We start from the raw sequence: 15,468 nt of genomic DNA, 5'->3' as shown, positions 1-15,468 counted from the left end.
ATGGTTATTCGTTTCCTAAGCAAACATTGCATGATCTATACTGTTATTTGTTTTGCATGCAGCATGTAATGTAGCCGTGACTCCTTGAACACATTCACACCGCAGTCTCTCTAGAAAAGTATACATCTGCATTTCATAGTTTAGCCTACATGACCGATTCATAGAGCGGCATTTTTCACTAAGGCGGTTTTGGTGCAGCGCGCGTAGGAACAACAGTGCCCCGGATGATATAAACGAATTATTCTAATTATTCTAAATGAGTATGGAATTGACTGTCATGGCTTTTACATGATACAGTAATACATCTTAATAGTCTTGTCTTGTGCTCGTTAAGTGCAATTGGCACTCAGGTGCGTCAAATCTTTTGTAGGCCTAATTACATAGCGCAGTTCAATGACTTATTAAATCAATTCCCAGCGTGTATTAGAATTCATTTCCATATCTCTAACTTTCACTGCCACAGAAAAGAAAAAAATGTAAATAAATCAAGTAAACCAATCGTTACGTTAGCTCTGAGCATCCCGTTGTTTTCGTATGGCTAATCACGAGGAAGGAATTATGAGAATTCTCATGTTCACTCGTGCGTGTGTTTCCCCCTTTTTGAATCGCATAGACTAACCACGGGAGAATAGTCGACTTAAAATGCTTGCATTTTAAATGGAGGCTTCGCAGAGACCAGAGATGACATCATACTGAAAGTATCCAACCATTCAAAAAGCAGAAAAACAAGGAAACATTCATCAGTGAAGTGGAACGAGGCCTCAGAGAAGGAGACCGTCGTGCTGGATTCTGCCAATAGACCACTGCCTGTTTGCGGCGCTTTGTAGTCTTTTCTTAATCCTTCAATGAACACAGAAATATCATCACGCAAATGCATTGCAATATCGACGGTCTAATTGGTCTGTGAAACAAGAACACCTGCTTAAAATATGAGCCGCGCGCTAGATACATATGCTTAAACTCACATAGCTAGAGGGAACCATGATTGGTCCGCTGCAGTAACGTTACACATCAATTGCTTATAGGACATCAATTGCACTGACAATATTGGCAACTCACTGAACATTATCTTTGACACCGACTCTCTTTGCTTGAGACTAAAAATGGTTACTTGGAATACCTGAAAGTAGGCTAGAAAATCAAAGCAGTTCTATACCAGTTTAATTGTGCAATTAGTTGTAGTTACTCCTGACAGTAACCAAAATGCAATAAATCGTAAAGAAGGCGCAACTGCAAATGAGACTAAGAAGTAAGGGTGGCCTGTGCATCAATTATAAACGCACCTGCAACAGGAAACGTTTCCGGATGGCAATATATTCTTCTATACTTGGCATTTTTACAACAAAAGACTTTATTGTATAGCAACTGTTAGCCTACTCAAATGCCCTATACGCATTTTGAATGTCTAAGTTTGAAATTGAGTAATTCTGTTTCTTTTGACACAGGTAAATAGGCTTATACCCGAGTCGGTGTATTATAAGGGAACTGACATATACAGCCAGATATCATTTGCAAACCCTTCTGTCATACATGTTCTATTTCTAAAACACCCCTTGGGCTGGAATATATTTAACTGACGTATACAAATCTCCAAGGTCGGAACTCTGCTTTCTGTGAAATTGCAACGTCTGCAGAAACATTATCCAGTGGAGTTTTAATTCGCATCGCAAATACCGCATATGTATTATATGAGGTACCGTTACAACGCATAATCGAAATGCCCAATGCACATTTTTTCAGAATGTTGTAGCTGCCCGTGGAAACTCATATGTGCCACAAAAAAAGACACTTGGGAAAATTTGCAGTTGCGAGACACAGTCTGTGCCAAGCAGATTTTTTCACAGCAATATAAAATTCGCACCCTTCTTAACTGTTGGAGACTACGCCTGTTTTCGGTCATCCAATGAAAAAATGGCATCCCTGTAAGAATGATAGTTGTTGCTAGGTTACAGAAGCATCCTTTGGCGGAGAGCGCGGCCGTTTCACAACGCGGTATATTTTCCCCCTCACACTCTCTCTGCTGAACTGAAGCTCCCACAGAAGGTAGCGCTATCCGTTCTGCTCAGAGCGCTTTCCCCGTGCGGCCACCCAAAACCCCACAAGAGACGGCAAAACTATAACGCATCGGCCGCACTCTGGACAAAAGACGGAGCCGGTGGAAGAATTTTCGCTTGCGAATAACCAGGAAGGTAAAAGGTAAGTGAAATCTGCCATTATATTAGAAACGGGAACGGGTTGCACTGCTGGGGAAAAAGGAAAAAAGTGCGGGGGATGCAGGGAAACTGAATATGCATTCGCGTGCAAGAAATTAGGTGTACCAAGTTCACGAGCGCACTGCAGCAAGTTACAGTTCAGCAACCCAGGTTATTTTCTGAACTATTCTTCTTTGATTTAAGCAGTGCATTTAAAACAGTTTTACATGTCGACAAAATATTTAGAAGGGGTAGGATCCGTGTATCATTGTTGCAATTTGTGTGCTTTAATGGAATACAACCAACATGTCAAGTTATATACGAAAATGTTTATGATACATACAAATAATAACATTTGCCAGTTTAAAAAATTCTCACAGTCTTGCGATGTGCTCGATTCCTCGTGATTCGCACTGATTTTGGGAACTGGAAATCCGATGTAGTTCCGCAGCCCAGAGAAGTTATTTTGAATGTTATATAATCCGCAAAGCAGAGGGGGACAACGATTAAATTCATGGAATGCGAGCCCCTTTTTCTGGTCGCATGTCCAGTGAGGAACATACAAAGCCTTAATTTGCTTGTCAAACATTATATAACGGGACTTTGTTTGTTGATTACAAAGGAATGTAAAAGTGCGGACAAGCCTTTTTGTCCTGCGTATCGAATGGCAATGGTAACTTGGACGTCTCCAAGGGTGTTTACAGTCATGCTCCCACGCCGTGGGTTCAAAACCCCCTTTTCACGTGTCACTTCCAGTGAAAAAATGTTAGTGTCAGTGACCTGCGGCCGGCATGGGGCTGTGAACCCGAATACCATCGTTGGTCTGACTGAAACGCGGATACTATTGGCAGTAGAAATATTTGAGCCTGTAAAAGTGTCCGTTTTGAAAAGGAAAAGCTCGTGGAATTTGCCTGCTGCTTTGCACACTTCACACAATGAATGCGTGCTCAGAATAGTTCTGTAGACACACATTTGGATCCCGCTGCATGATGTCGCGTTAATGGTACAATGTTTTAAAACTACACTAGTCTAATTACAAGTGCACGGAGACATGTGACGGGTTGGACTATCCGCGTGTATGAAAATGTGCATTGAAGGTGCATTTGAACATTATTGAGTTGCATCCGAATGTTCACACGCATCGGTAATGACAATGCGCGCTCCGCTACACCTGAATGTTTCAGAATGTTTTCTTGAATGTACGATAATGATGCATTATTTATACAAGCTCAGTCTCTGTACAGAATTCTAATTCAGCTACACGATGCTAGGTGAAGTGATGCTAATGTTACGGTTTCACCACCTCACTGAAAATCACAGTTTAAATAAATCACAAATATGATGAACTACACTACAGACAAGGGCAGGATTAAAACACAAAATGCTTGTTTTTGTGTCTGTAGATTATCACTGTTTATTTGTGGATTGTTCCAGTGTCATTCACTGGCAGCTGAAGAGTGTTCAATTTTGAAAGCTTTTTTTATTATTAAAAAAAAAAAATCAATGATCAAAAATAAATAAATAATCAAGGACGAAATGGCAATTACACAACCCTCACTTCTGGTTTTGTATACAGTGGTCTACCAGACAGTACCATTTGTACCTGTATACATATACCAGTTCTTACTGCATTAGTAATACTGTAATAACTTTTTAATTGACTGCATCATAAGATCAGTGCTTATACTAGCTGTCATTGATTGGTTGTTTTACATGTTTCAGCTTTTACAGTAGCTTTGCTTGGACTGGTAATGTGTTGTAGGAGCAGGAGTTCCTGTCTGATAGTTACACAGTATGAAGCGGATTCCCCTGCCAGTGACACAGCTGGTGCAGCCTACATAGCGTTAGCTCTGTAAATACCCATGAATGTTAGATGCAAGCTATGTTAGCTGCCTGGGCTAAGGGCTTGTGCTTTGTGTATAAATACTGCAAGGAGTTAATATGGGAAGTGGAAGTCCACTCGCACCGGAAGAGAGTGACTGGCAGGGAATTCAAATTCAGAGGTTGCAGGTTCAAACCCGCAAGCTTTCCAGTTGAGGTAAAGCAAGCCGAAACTTTCTGCGCGAGGTGTCCGAGATTCTGATGAGCTGCGTTTGAAAGGAAAAGTACGCAGGTTGTGACCTGGCATTGGGGCGCATTGCCGTCCGTTCCCCTCCCTCGACAGGTTCCTCCCGAGGTTTCTCCCCATTGGGTAGGTTTTTCTCACCACCGTTTCAGTCTTTTTCTTCCCACCGGAGAGTTTTTTTTAACCCTCAGTCACTCGCTTTTCTGCGGGTTCATGCCTGGGTTTTTTTTGCTCGATTTCACTGTGAAGTGTCTATGTGACAGCGTTTCTGTAAAATAACTGAATATTCAGCCATTTAGCAGTGTCTGGCAGCCTGTACCTGAGCTGTGGCTGGTACGAGTTTATCGCTTCTATTCAGCCCAAGCTCCACCTTATGAAGGCGCAAGCAAGCTGTTGTATTCCTTTTAAAGTGAATGGACCAACATTCCAGAGTGGGACCAAACGCTATCTGTTGAGAGTCAAATTAACACTGTTAGAGTTGAATTAATACTGTTAGAGTTTAATTAATACTGTTAGAGTTGAATTAACACCGGACATTTTACTGTGCAGAAGATGAAATTGGAAAGTTGACTTGATACCAATAACTGATGGTAGAGTATTGAAGCAAAGGGTGGGAAAGAGCAGGTGGCTCGAGCGCCAGGGCATGCAAGGGCGTGAGTGGTGTTAATGAATAAGACACAGGCCAGCAGTACTGTGCAAGGGCGTGAGTGGTGTTAATGAATAAGACACAGGCCAGCTATACTGTGCAAGGGCATGAGTTAATGAATAAGACACAGGCCAGCGGTACTGTGCTGCTGCAGCACAGTCATTAAAGAGCTCGTCATTTCTCTCCTTCAAATGGACGCGGCTACAATTCCCTAAGTATTCCCATTTAACAGCCGCTCCAACACCGTCCGGAGCGTCGCTTGCTAATGCTATCCACGCTCGAGAGAGAGAGAGAGAGAGAGAGGGTCCTTTTCCCAAAGCTACTTCTCCCTCTCTTTCCGATCGGTAGAGAGGATGGAGAGAGGAGCGAGAGAGGATGAAGCTAGGCATTGTGCTAAATGATGCAAGAATTTGGGGCTCTCAACAATAGGCAAAAAAATAATAATCAGGTCTAAAGACCATCATCTGTTCAGTGCCTATATTCATTTTCCACAGGCAGGTCACTGAAACCCACTGGATGTTGTGCTGGGTGGGTGTATGAGGTACACAGTGTTCTGCTAAAAAGGTGTCTAGTGCTTTTCTTAGCAAAACAATATTTAAAGGGGAAGCATTTTGTTTCGGTTGTGCAAACAGGGCATTAACATCCCAGCCCTCGTGAAAGCCAGTGTGTTTTGTACCATTCATCAGAACACCTGAAAATGTTCTGAAATCCCCGCTGACGTTTCCAGGATACCTATATAAATCACACACGATGACTGCACAGCCCGTCACACGTTTCTCGATTCTGTCATCTTAAAAGAAATGTGAATATGTTTGTTTCAGATAACTCCGAGAGCGCACTCCGAGTCACTCTCCGTGCACTGTGCGCTCGCGTCCAATGAGGGCGCGGCTTCGTTTCCGCGCGATCCGATTGGTTCGTCGAGCCGACGGTTCGCGCCTCTCCCACCGCCGCCGCCGAGTTCCCCGCCGTCCACGTGCGGCCGCGTGCGAGCAGACGCGAGGGGCGCTGCATTATTGATGGCTCTTAAAAGGGGCGGCCGAGTTCGGCAAAGGACGCAAAATTATTTTTGGGGACGCTGGGCTCCTCTCGTGACCGGTCGTGTGAGTCCCGGCACGGGGCGCGCCGTTAAGTAACATCTTTTTTCGGTGGAACATCGTTCATCATGAAGCGGCGCTCGCAGGGTACAGCGCACCGAACGCGTCCAAATAAAGCGCTGCTGCCCCACGAGGGCACGACGGGACCCGGCGGCGTGTAAAAAAACACAATCACCGGCAAACTCGCTTTTTTATCGGACCGTCTCTGCAGCAGCGAGCAGCCTCTCTCTCTCTCTCTCTCCCTCTCTCTCCCTCTCTCTCCCTCTCTCTCTCCCCCCCTCTCTCTCTCTCTCTCTCTCCTGTGAGTTCAAAGACGGCTGACCCCTCGCGCTCGTAACTCCTCCAGGCACCGAGACCGGAGATGTGAAAACAAGACCGCATGCAAACGGCGATCGATACGCCCGCTTTTATTTAGGTCGTCTGACGGCGTTTCCGACGGCGTTTTCCGACAAGTCACTGCAACCTGCTGATTTCACTAATGAGTTCCCTCCTCTCTGGTTGAAGGTGTGTTCATCGTTGAAATCGGCAGGTGTGGTGAAGTAAGCCTACAGTGCCAGACTCTGAAGCAGCCGGTATAGGGAAAGGGAAAGCCTGGCCTGAACCAGGCTGCAGCGTCCATGTTTGCATTTACCAGCTTTGTCAGCCATTGCTTGCCTGCTGTACCTCAGCTCAGAAAGCACCGCTGTGGGGATTTCGGGAGACGTGCGCGCGCGACGCGTTTTTCGTTTGCGACGACGAGGCCCTTCGGAACACAGGGCTTATGGGAAACGCGCGGGTGGCGGAGAGCGGTTTCCTTAACCGGGGTAAGATGGCCCTTTTAAAGGGCAGCGCAGAGACCCAGCTGTTTTCTCTGGGGGTGTACGGGGGGGCGAGGGTGGGGGTGGGGGGGGGGGTTATGAATAATAGAGCAGCTGGAAAGACCTGCGCACTGTGCGCTTCCTCAAAAGGACCGTACTTTTTTATTGGACTACGATTTCCTGATATCGAGAAGCCACAGAGCGCGTAACAACACTGATCTTCTTCAGCTTGTCGTATCATCCATTTAAAGATTCTGACGTTTTCTGACACATCAAGTAGCATCAGAGAATGGCGTGACGTTTGTCCATTGTCCCATAGCCATACATTGAAAGCGAACGTACAAAAGTGCGGACTCTTTTTAAAGAGCGCTCACCGCTGTTCTCTCTCTCACGAACGCCAGCAGTTTAAGCCACAGTGCAAAACATTGCCAAACATTTTAGGTGGAAAAGATTCCCCAGGAGAGAAAGCCCGTGGACAGCATTTAGATGAACGCTCCAAGGACATTCATAAGTCATTGTCCCTCGCCTGGCTGATTCATGAATTTTTGCCACATCCAACCACATGCTATTTTATTTTCTCATAAAGCACGGAGCCCTGGGGGGATGTTCAGGTTAATCAGCCACAGAGGCTTAAAAAGCCGAGCGCCGCACAGCCGATGTGCGCGACGGAGAGAGCAAAGAGCACGCAGCTATGCCTCCTCAGAGACCCCCACCGCAGAGTTTCTTGGACGGCTGCATCGCCGAAGGCTGTGCCGGCCGGCTCTGTGGCCCTGCGATGTCTCGCGGTCCAACCAAGCCGAGTCCTGGGCTCTGAGTTCCTACGGCAAGGGCTGGCCCGAGGTAGCCTGAAGACTACAACTCCCACGCGACTCCGCCTTGCTTCCTGTCAGCTGACCGTGTTTCCTCTGTTCTTCACCCCTGAACTGTGACATCCACCTTTTTTTAACAGATGTTGTTTTGGAAATTTGGAATGCCCAATGGTAACTGAAGGCCCCTCGCATTGCCGCATCCTTTGTCCTCCGTAAATTAAGGAGGGGCGCAGACCCCGCTGGGACGTGCCCGGCTACGTTTTGGGACGTGCACAGCTGCCACTTCGTTCACTCTGCAGGTCATCAGCCGAGCCGCGCAGCCGCTGTGGCCAGTTCGCGGGCGGACCGATGGAGCGGCGCTACTGAGCCTGGCGTTTTCTCCCCCGCTGCGGCCGGTCATGCATCACCCTGCCACAGCCAGCCTTAGCGCGCTGAGCGAGATTACGCTGTGATTCTGGAGGAGAAGCAGAGGTCTTTCTCCTCGTTGGCTGGAGCTTCATACTCTCTCCATAAGCCTGGGAGGCCTTCAGGACCTTGGACAGCATTCACTGCATCTACAGCCATGCATAGCTGAGGCTAATTGGTAATCAGCCCGGGTTATGCTTGTTGCCGTCGCTAGGCCTGCTAACTAAAGACAGTTGATCTGCCTGGAGATGAGCACACGGGATTCCCACTTTGTTTATCTTCCGTGTCCCTGTTTTGATTCTCTGTGTCCCCGTGTCGTCTTATTCTTTGATTCCGTGCTCTTAATTTCACCCTGAAATGTGGAAAAAGTTGGCTAATATTTGGGCCCTTCAGTGTGCAAGTTCGTTATTGAAATCATTTGCCAAACCTGGCCCCGTATAATGTACTGTACATCTTAAAAGAAGTTTCCAGTGATTGAGCCATGTTTGTAAATTATGTACAGCAAGGGCCAAAAACTAATCTCGGCGCTGTGTGAAAATGCTCCACACGCCCTCATATCAGCAATCCAGCATCTGCAGCTAGTGAGTGCACTTGTGTAATACTTTTTTTTTTTTAGCAGACATTTTGTTTTTTTCGCTTGGCGGTGTGTTTACTTGCGCGGGCGCTGACGCCGAGGAGCCGCGGCGGAGTTTTATCGCCCCGCTCCAGAAAGGCGGCCGTCCCCCCGCACCGTAAATACGAGGCTCCCCAGCCAGCTCGCCTCATTACTTTTTTAGAGCTATTATTCCGTCAGAAGGTGCCGGGATAATCGGTCTTCTCATCTGTGAACTCTCTCCCATCTTCACGGAGCACCCAGAAGGTTCTCCAGACTTTTTAAAATTTATTTTATTTATTTATTTTTTTTTGCTGCAACTGCCTGGGCTATTTTCTTGCAAATCCTAGTTCAACTCTTGACATTATTTGGAATATTTCCATATGTCTTCATGTTGCATCGCGGAGAATTTGCTTGCCTTCTCATTTTAGCCTTGAGCATTTTTGTCAAGTACCCTATCTAAGCTATTAGGAGTAAGGAATTTGGTGCAGTTGTTCTCAGCTAATTCATTTTGATTCCCACCCTCCACTCCCCACTCCCGCCAAGTTTTTTGCCTGAAGTTTATTTAATAGCTTGTTTACTGCAAACAATGGCAATATACTGCAAATTAACATTGCAAACAGCTATAACAGCAGTTTTAGTTTTCTATTGTACGCCAAGACGCAAGGTGCATTCACTGGTTTCAGACCTAATAGAAACATAATTATGATCTCGAGCTAAGGTCAATATTTAATTTAACACCAGTTTGTCTCCAACTTTGGAGTAATAAATGTAATAAGGTTACTTTTTTTTATTGTTTTAAAATATCTTTCAATTACCTTTTTTCAGGGAAGCAGAAAACCATGTACACACAAGTGGTCGTGAGAGCTCTGTATGTTTTGACAAAACCCACGTAAGATTTGAAACATAACCGGAGATGTGCTAGTGCTAGTTTTTTGTGCTCCTTTCAATACATCAGTGTCCTATTTATGGATCAGTGGTCTTTGAGACTTAGGAAGTGGTTTATAAATATTTAATGGTGTCTTCCCACTGAGCTCTGTCTATACACCCTGGCATGCAACATGGCTCCTTCCCCTGAATTTCTCATACAAATCTGCTTGTAATTTATTCATCTGCAAACATGCTTAGATAATAGTTTTGAATAATTAACGCTGTGCAACGCAAAAAGGTAACATTTTAGTTTTATAACAGCGCATACGTGTGTGCATAAGTAGAAATATGAGAATGTAGTGAATGAGGGGGAAAATAGCAGTATCAGCTCCTTGGCTGTACACTTTGAGTGACGGGCCAGATTCAGACCCGTGAGGTACGCCCCCCCCCAACCCCCCACCCCGCACCCCCCACCCCGCACCGGTTCTCCCTCCGGACTCAATATCTTTAATCAAGTATATTAATTAACCTTACATAAACCAAAGGTGCTTAAAACACCCAGAGGACTGAGGATATTGAGGGTAATTATTCTGAAAACACAGCAGGTCATCGAAAGCAGGTGCTGTTTCTTAGAAATATTGGACGGTTGCAAAATATGGCAAAAAAATACCACCTTTACTCAGAGCTCCAAGGGGAGAGATATTTAGTGAAAAGGAGCAAAGGATTGCATTCAAAATGTGGTATGCTTTATTACAAACTGCTAATATCATATGTGTGAACCAGTATGTATACAATGCTCATTACATGCACATATGTATGTATATTTATACTGTAGACATTCATTTTTGCACATAAAGTTAGATGAAGGCAGTCAAGCCAACCGTAAAGGTTTTTTCCCTTCAGATAAGCACTGGAAACAGCTGCACAATCTAAAGCATTTATAATCTCTATCAGTACGGGGTAATTTAATAGAAAATATCCCGTTTTATTTCGAACTGCCTCAGGAGTATATTATGTAACTGTGCTACGATGCCTTATCGAGACAGCGTGTCATGTTAAGAATTTTCCCTAAATAGCTGGGAATCAAAAGTGCCATATTGACTGCGAATCCCAAGTCATTTTTTTTTTAACATGTCAAAGAAAGTTCAAACGGCAGGAGACATTTAGCTCGATTTAATTTTCGAATTCAAAAAAAAAAAAAAAAACTCCATAACCGATTTCGTAACTGAATCGTAATGGCTGAGGGTAATGTGTGACACTTCCCTGATGGTGCCAACTCTTCCACTCCACAGGGGAATGGAGTTTCAGATTGGAGCTGACCAGATAGCTCATAGCACTGGGCAAAGACTATAATGTCTTTTTCAAACTCGTCAAGGTCAAATGTGGATAGAAGAAGGGTTAGTTAAAAACCAAGACCCTAATAGCATTGTAATATTTATTGCAACGTGTACTCCAATGCAATGACTGCACCCATCGTTAAATTAAACATTACTGTACAAATTAATTCATGCCAAGAATCTCTTAGGATACCCTTGGCATGCTGATACTTAAAAAACAACATATTCTTCTAATTACCATTTAAAAGTTGGGTGTTATTTAAATGAGTTTTCGATAGCTGCATTGTAATTCAGAATAATATGCCCCATTACCACATCCTGAGAAGGGAAACTGTTGTAATTAAATGCAAATGAAGCATCTTTGAGTGTCAATGAGAAAAGGCGCCCCCCCCCACGGCATAGCATTCACCTGCTACATCGGGGCGCCTGAAAGACACACCAGATTCAGCTGAGGGGTGACATTTAACCCTTTAAGGTGTGAGATCACAAACATGAGAGCAGAATGTGCTTAACTGAACGTTCTAACGCTGATGTCACAATCACTGCTGGTGACTGAAAGCAAAGGAGTTCTAGAACACTGCCTTAGAATTCTGTAAAAAAACAACATTACAAAAACCTATTCCCCAAAGGGTTAAAGGGAGTATGAGACGAGGGGGAGGGGGGGAGAGGCAGTGAGGGGTGAGCACGCAGTGTTCGCTCGCCCCAGACGCGCCGAGGAGCGTCTGCGCGGCGGAAATAAGTGAAGGAGCGCGCTCTGTAATTGCGTCTGACCCCCTTTCTGTTCGCCAGGCCCGCTGACGAGCTGACAGATGTGCTCCAGGGGCGAGCCGTGTCTGACGGAGCGCGCGAAAAGCGCCGCGTTATCCGCCCACCCTCGGCCGGGCCGCCCCCCCAACACCCTGACTCGCCGGAACGAAGGGGAGGAGGAAGAGCAAAGAGGGGAGGAAGAGTGGGTGGGAGGGGGAGGCGTTGAGACGAGCTGATCTCTCGCAAAACGATTCAGAGATGAGCCCCCCCCCAGGCTCAAGAGGCTGGCGTTAAGGATTAGGCTTCGCGTCTGCCGTTGGCTTGTCAGTTAAAATCAACAGCCGAGATCGGGCTGAGTGCGCCCTGGCGTGTGAAGCTGTGTGGAAATAGTTCCATTTTTCCTGCCCATTGTGAACAACGGGGTGAACGTCCTTGCATCTTTGTGGCCCTGTATATTACATTACATTACATTTATTTGGCAGACGCGTTTGTCCAAAGCGGCATACAGTAAGTGCAAACCGAAGGTCACTGGATCATTATGTAACAGTTATCCATAGCCATGAACATCAAGTCCAGTTCACACAGTTAGCGCAGCCCTTTAAGGCGTGAGGTCACAAATATGGGATTAGAAGGTGTCCTTAACTGAACATTCTAATGCTGATGTCACAATCACTGCTGGTAACTGAAAGCAATGGAGTTCTAGAACACTGCCTTAGAATTTCGAGAAAAAAACATTCCAAAAAAACCTACTCTTCACAGGGTTAAAATGTGCATGAAGGAAAAGCACCGGAAGGAATCAGAAGGAAATGAGAGAACACAGTCCTGACTGGTACAGAAGGGGCTGAAGTACTGAAGATTTATATTGATTGTTCTACAGAGAAAATTGGCACAATCAAACGGCACACAAAAGTGCATTTAACTCTGCCCGCATGCCCAGCATTGTTCCTTTTTTGGATAAGACCCAAGTGCTTATGGGGACATTTATACAAGCGATTTTCACAGGAAGGCTTTACGGAAATAAACCCCGAAGGCCTGGCCTTAGCTCTCTATTCATGTAAAGAATTTTGCTTATCAAAGAAGTTTCGGGCCAGTTATTCCATTTCCAAAAGTTAGCCAAGTGCTTGCTCAAACTTATGTAATATGCTCAGTCCAATAAAATGGAGAGGCCTTTCCAAAGGGTGCGAATGCTGGGTCCCACCTCAAATGTGATCATGCAAGTGCCCCTCGTTGTACGCCAGAGGAATAAAATACTTTGAAAACTTGGGAAAGCAACAACTGGGCAGTTTTGGGCTGATTTTATGTGAAGACTGACGTTATCTGTGCTTTCGCAGGTAGCTGCGTTCTGGCAGGAATGCAACATGACCTGCCGGGGTTGGGAATTTCAACTCTTCGGCCAGGTAAGATGGCTCTCAGTTAATAACACACACCCGTATTTCTGGCATTAATGTGAACACGAGGTTCATGTTAGTCACAGTTACTGCAATTGACAGGACAGCTTTAAAGTTCCACAATCCTGAGTTTGTAAGACTTGCAATATTTGTAAAGATGAAACAGGAAGTGTTTGGCATTGCAGGGCGCAGTTATGTTTGCCGGCTGGGCAGTTCTGTCCAGAGCAACTGCATGCGTGAACACTGGGCTGCAAGCTGAACTGAATCAGCGCAATGGATTGCACTGGCACAAAGGATCCAATCAGCATTAATCACCAGTCTTACGTAGAAATAAATGCAAGTGTTTAGCATCTAAGTGAACTTACCGAACTGTGTCAAAATATATATTCAGAAACAATTCAAAGTAATTGGTACATCCAGTTCATACTGGGCACTCTCTCCCTCCCCGTGGATGCACACCGTTCACCGTGAACACGTTTCTCTGAAAGATCAATTAACCCCTTGGTCTTGGAAAGCGTAGTAAAGTTCGATCACCACCCCCCCCCCCCCCGCCCCGGCCCCCCCCCCGGCCCCGCCCCCCCCGCACTGTGATCGAACCCGGCCGTTGTTGTTTTTGTGCATCCCCTGTCATTCCACCTCTCGGGCTGACCTCTCGACAGAACACACCTTCATGCGGGAACTCATTTAAAAGCTGTCTCCCTGAAGCCCATCTGCACCTGTTGATGGGGCTCAGTAGGGCATGAAGCCGTCACGCTCTGGGGGGGGGGGATCTAATTTACGCTGCCGGCACATGTTAACGCCCGGCGTCCGAATCGAGGTGGACGTGAAATTTTAAAAAGCGTGCGCCCGCCCACGCGTGAACGTCTCCCGTGATTCGGCACGGAAGGGCTGTCTGGACGACCGAAGGAGACGTTTCCGTTTTGGGAGGTTAAAACGAGTGAGCAGGGCTGATGGGAGGGTCTGTGGAGGGGGGTTGGGGGTGCTTATGAGAGCCCATTCTGCTTTCCGTTTTTCTTTTTTTTAATCTTAGTAAAATTGTGACCCGCAGATTCGCAGAGCTCATGACATATTCATCCGCTGGCTCCCCAGACGAACTACGGCGCGCGAGCGCTAACAGGAACGTGAGCGCGAGTTAAAGGGTTTATTGCAGAATCTCTACTGCGTGAGCGCCGAATGGGTCCCAGGCCAAGCTGGCACTCAGAAAGCCCATTCGGATTATTCACAGAACAGATGCACGCGGGCTCTGTAAAATGGCCAAATGATACGGGAGCCGGAGGAGCGGCGCCGTGTCGCGGTGCGAGGTCTAACGACGGCACAGACCGTTCTTTCGCAGCTTTTCGGGTTCCGCCCCGAGGGAGCCCGATGTTTTTATTTGCCGTCGGCTCGAGGGGCGGAGGCTTGATTAAAAATCCGCTCTTTAATTAGGCGTCTGTTCGGAACGGGTAATGTCACGGTAGATTAGCCCGGGACGGGCGGGCGATGATGAAGCTCTGTCGCGGCGGCGCGACCCCGCAGAGGGCGAGGCGTCCCGGCGATGATGTCGCCGGCAGCTGCCTCCTGCGTCAGCAGGTAATTATAAAACGGGGAACGGCGGGAGTCGGCCCGCAGCACAGAGCGGCACGGCCGCCGCGATTCCCGCGAACCCGAGCGCGGCTCCTACCTGTTTAACCGACCATGTGACCAGCACACGCTCTCATTCCCCTCGTATGACTGGCCGGGTTTTGCGCAGTAAGTCTCCTTCAGAGAAAGCGATAAGCAAGAACAGCTGCTATGAGCTGCTATAAGCTGCTATAAGTGGCTATAAGCTGCTTTAAGCTCCTATGAGCTGCTATTAGCTGCTATGAGCTCCTATGAGTTGCTATTAGCTGCTATGAGCTGCTGTAAGCTGTTAGGAGCTGCTATGAGCTGCGGTAAGCTGCTATGAACTGTCTTTATGTAAATCACAGCAGGAGTCTACCGTTCTTATTGCATCATTAAATAGTCTGTGCAGTTTTGTCCGCTAGCCTTGTCCGGCCCAGGACACAATCACATACCACGACTGACACGATGCAGAGTAGCGTCAACATGACTTTGTTACGCAAAGTCCACTGTTTACGGCGGCGTACATGCTGGCTGTGTGCTGCCCCCACAATGCACGGCTGTATGGTTAGCGCAAAGCTTACCGGCCCAGCAGCTGATATGGCAGGTCTCTGATTGGTTATTTCCATTGGTTATTGGTTTTTTTTTTTTTTTAAACCATAACTCCCATCTGATCGTCCCAGTGAGCGAGATCGCAAAACAGACAAGCAGGAAAGTCCATACATTAATGCCCAGAGAAGATTAAAGACTACAGTAACCAAAGTGCAATTTAAGGAAAACCGAAGATATTCTGATATCTCAATATATAAGATACGCCACGCACGGCAGCGTTGATAAATCTCCCAATAAGCACTGAACAAGAAGCCATTATTTGGCAAACGGGGGTGGAAATTCAAAACATTTTTCATCCTGGGGCACAGAACATATTTATTCTGATGGAGTCGACAC

At 46.3% G+C, this 15,468-nt stretch overlaps 2 protein-coding genes across 2 annotated transcripts in view; one reads left to right on the top strand and one right to left on the bottom strand.

Moving 5' to 3' along the window:
* sema3d (sema domain, immunoglobulin domain (Ig), short basic domain, secreted, (semaphorin) 3D) overlaps nucleotides 1-15,468 on the bottom strand; it is a 132,074-nt gene that overhangs the window by 102,060 nt on the left and 14,546 nt on the right. The gene's annotated exons all lie outside the window — the stretch shown is intronic.
* LOC118219054 (metabotropic glutamate receptor 3-like) overlaps nucleotides 1,954-15,468 on the top strand; it is a 37,619-nt gene continuing 24,104 nt past the window's right edge. Inside the window, exons 1-2 of the mRNA XM_035401876.1 lie at nucleotides 1,954-2,196; nucleotides 12,886-12,951. The gene's annotated coding sequence lies outside the window, so the exon portion shown is untranslated. The remainder of the gene's footprint in view (nucleotides 2,197-12,885; nucleotides 12,952-15,468) is intronic.

This window comes from Anguilla anguilla, chromosome 19, assembly GCF_013347855.1.
Source record: "Anguilla anguilla isolate fAngAng1 chromosome 19, fAngAng1.pri, whole genome shotgun sequence".
In the NCBI taxonomy this organism is placed as follows: domain Eukaryota; kingdom Metazoa; phylum Chordata; class Actinopteri; order Anguilliformes; family Anguillidae; genus Anguilla; species Anguilla anguilla.
The sequence above is the reverse complement of the archived record's forward strand: the minus strand, read 5'-3'. Positions and strand labels throughout refer to the sequence as shown.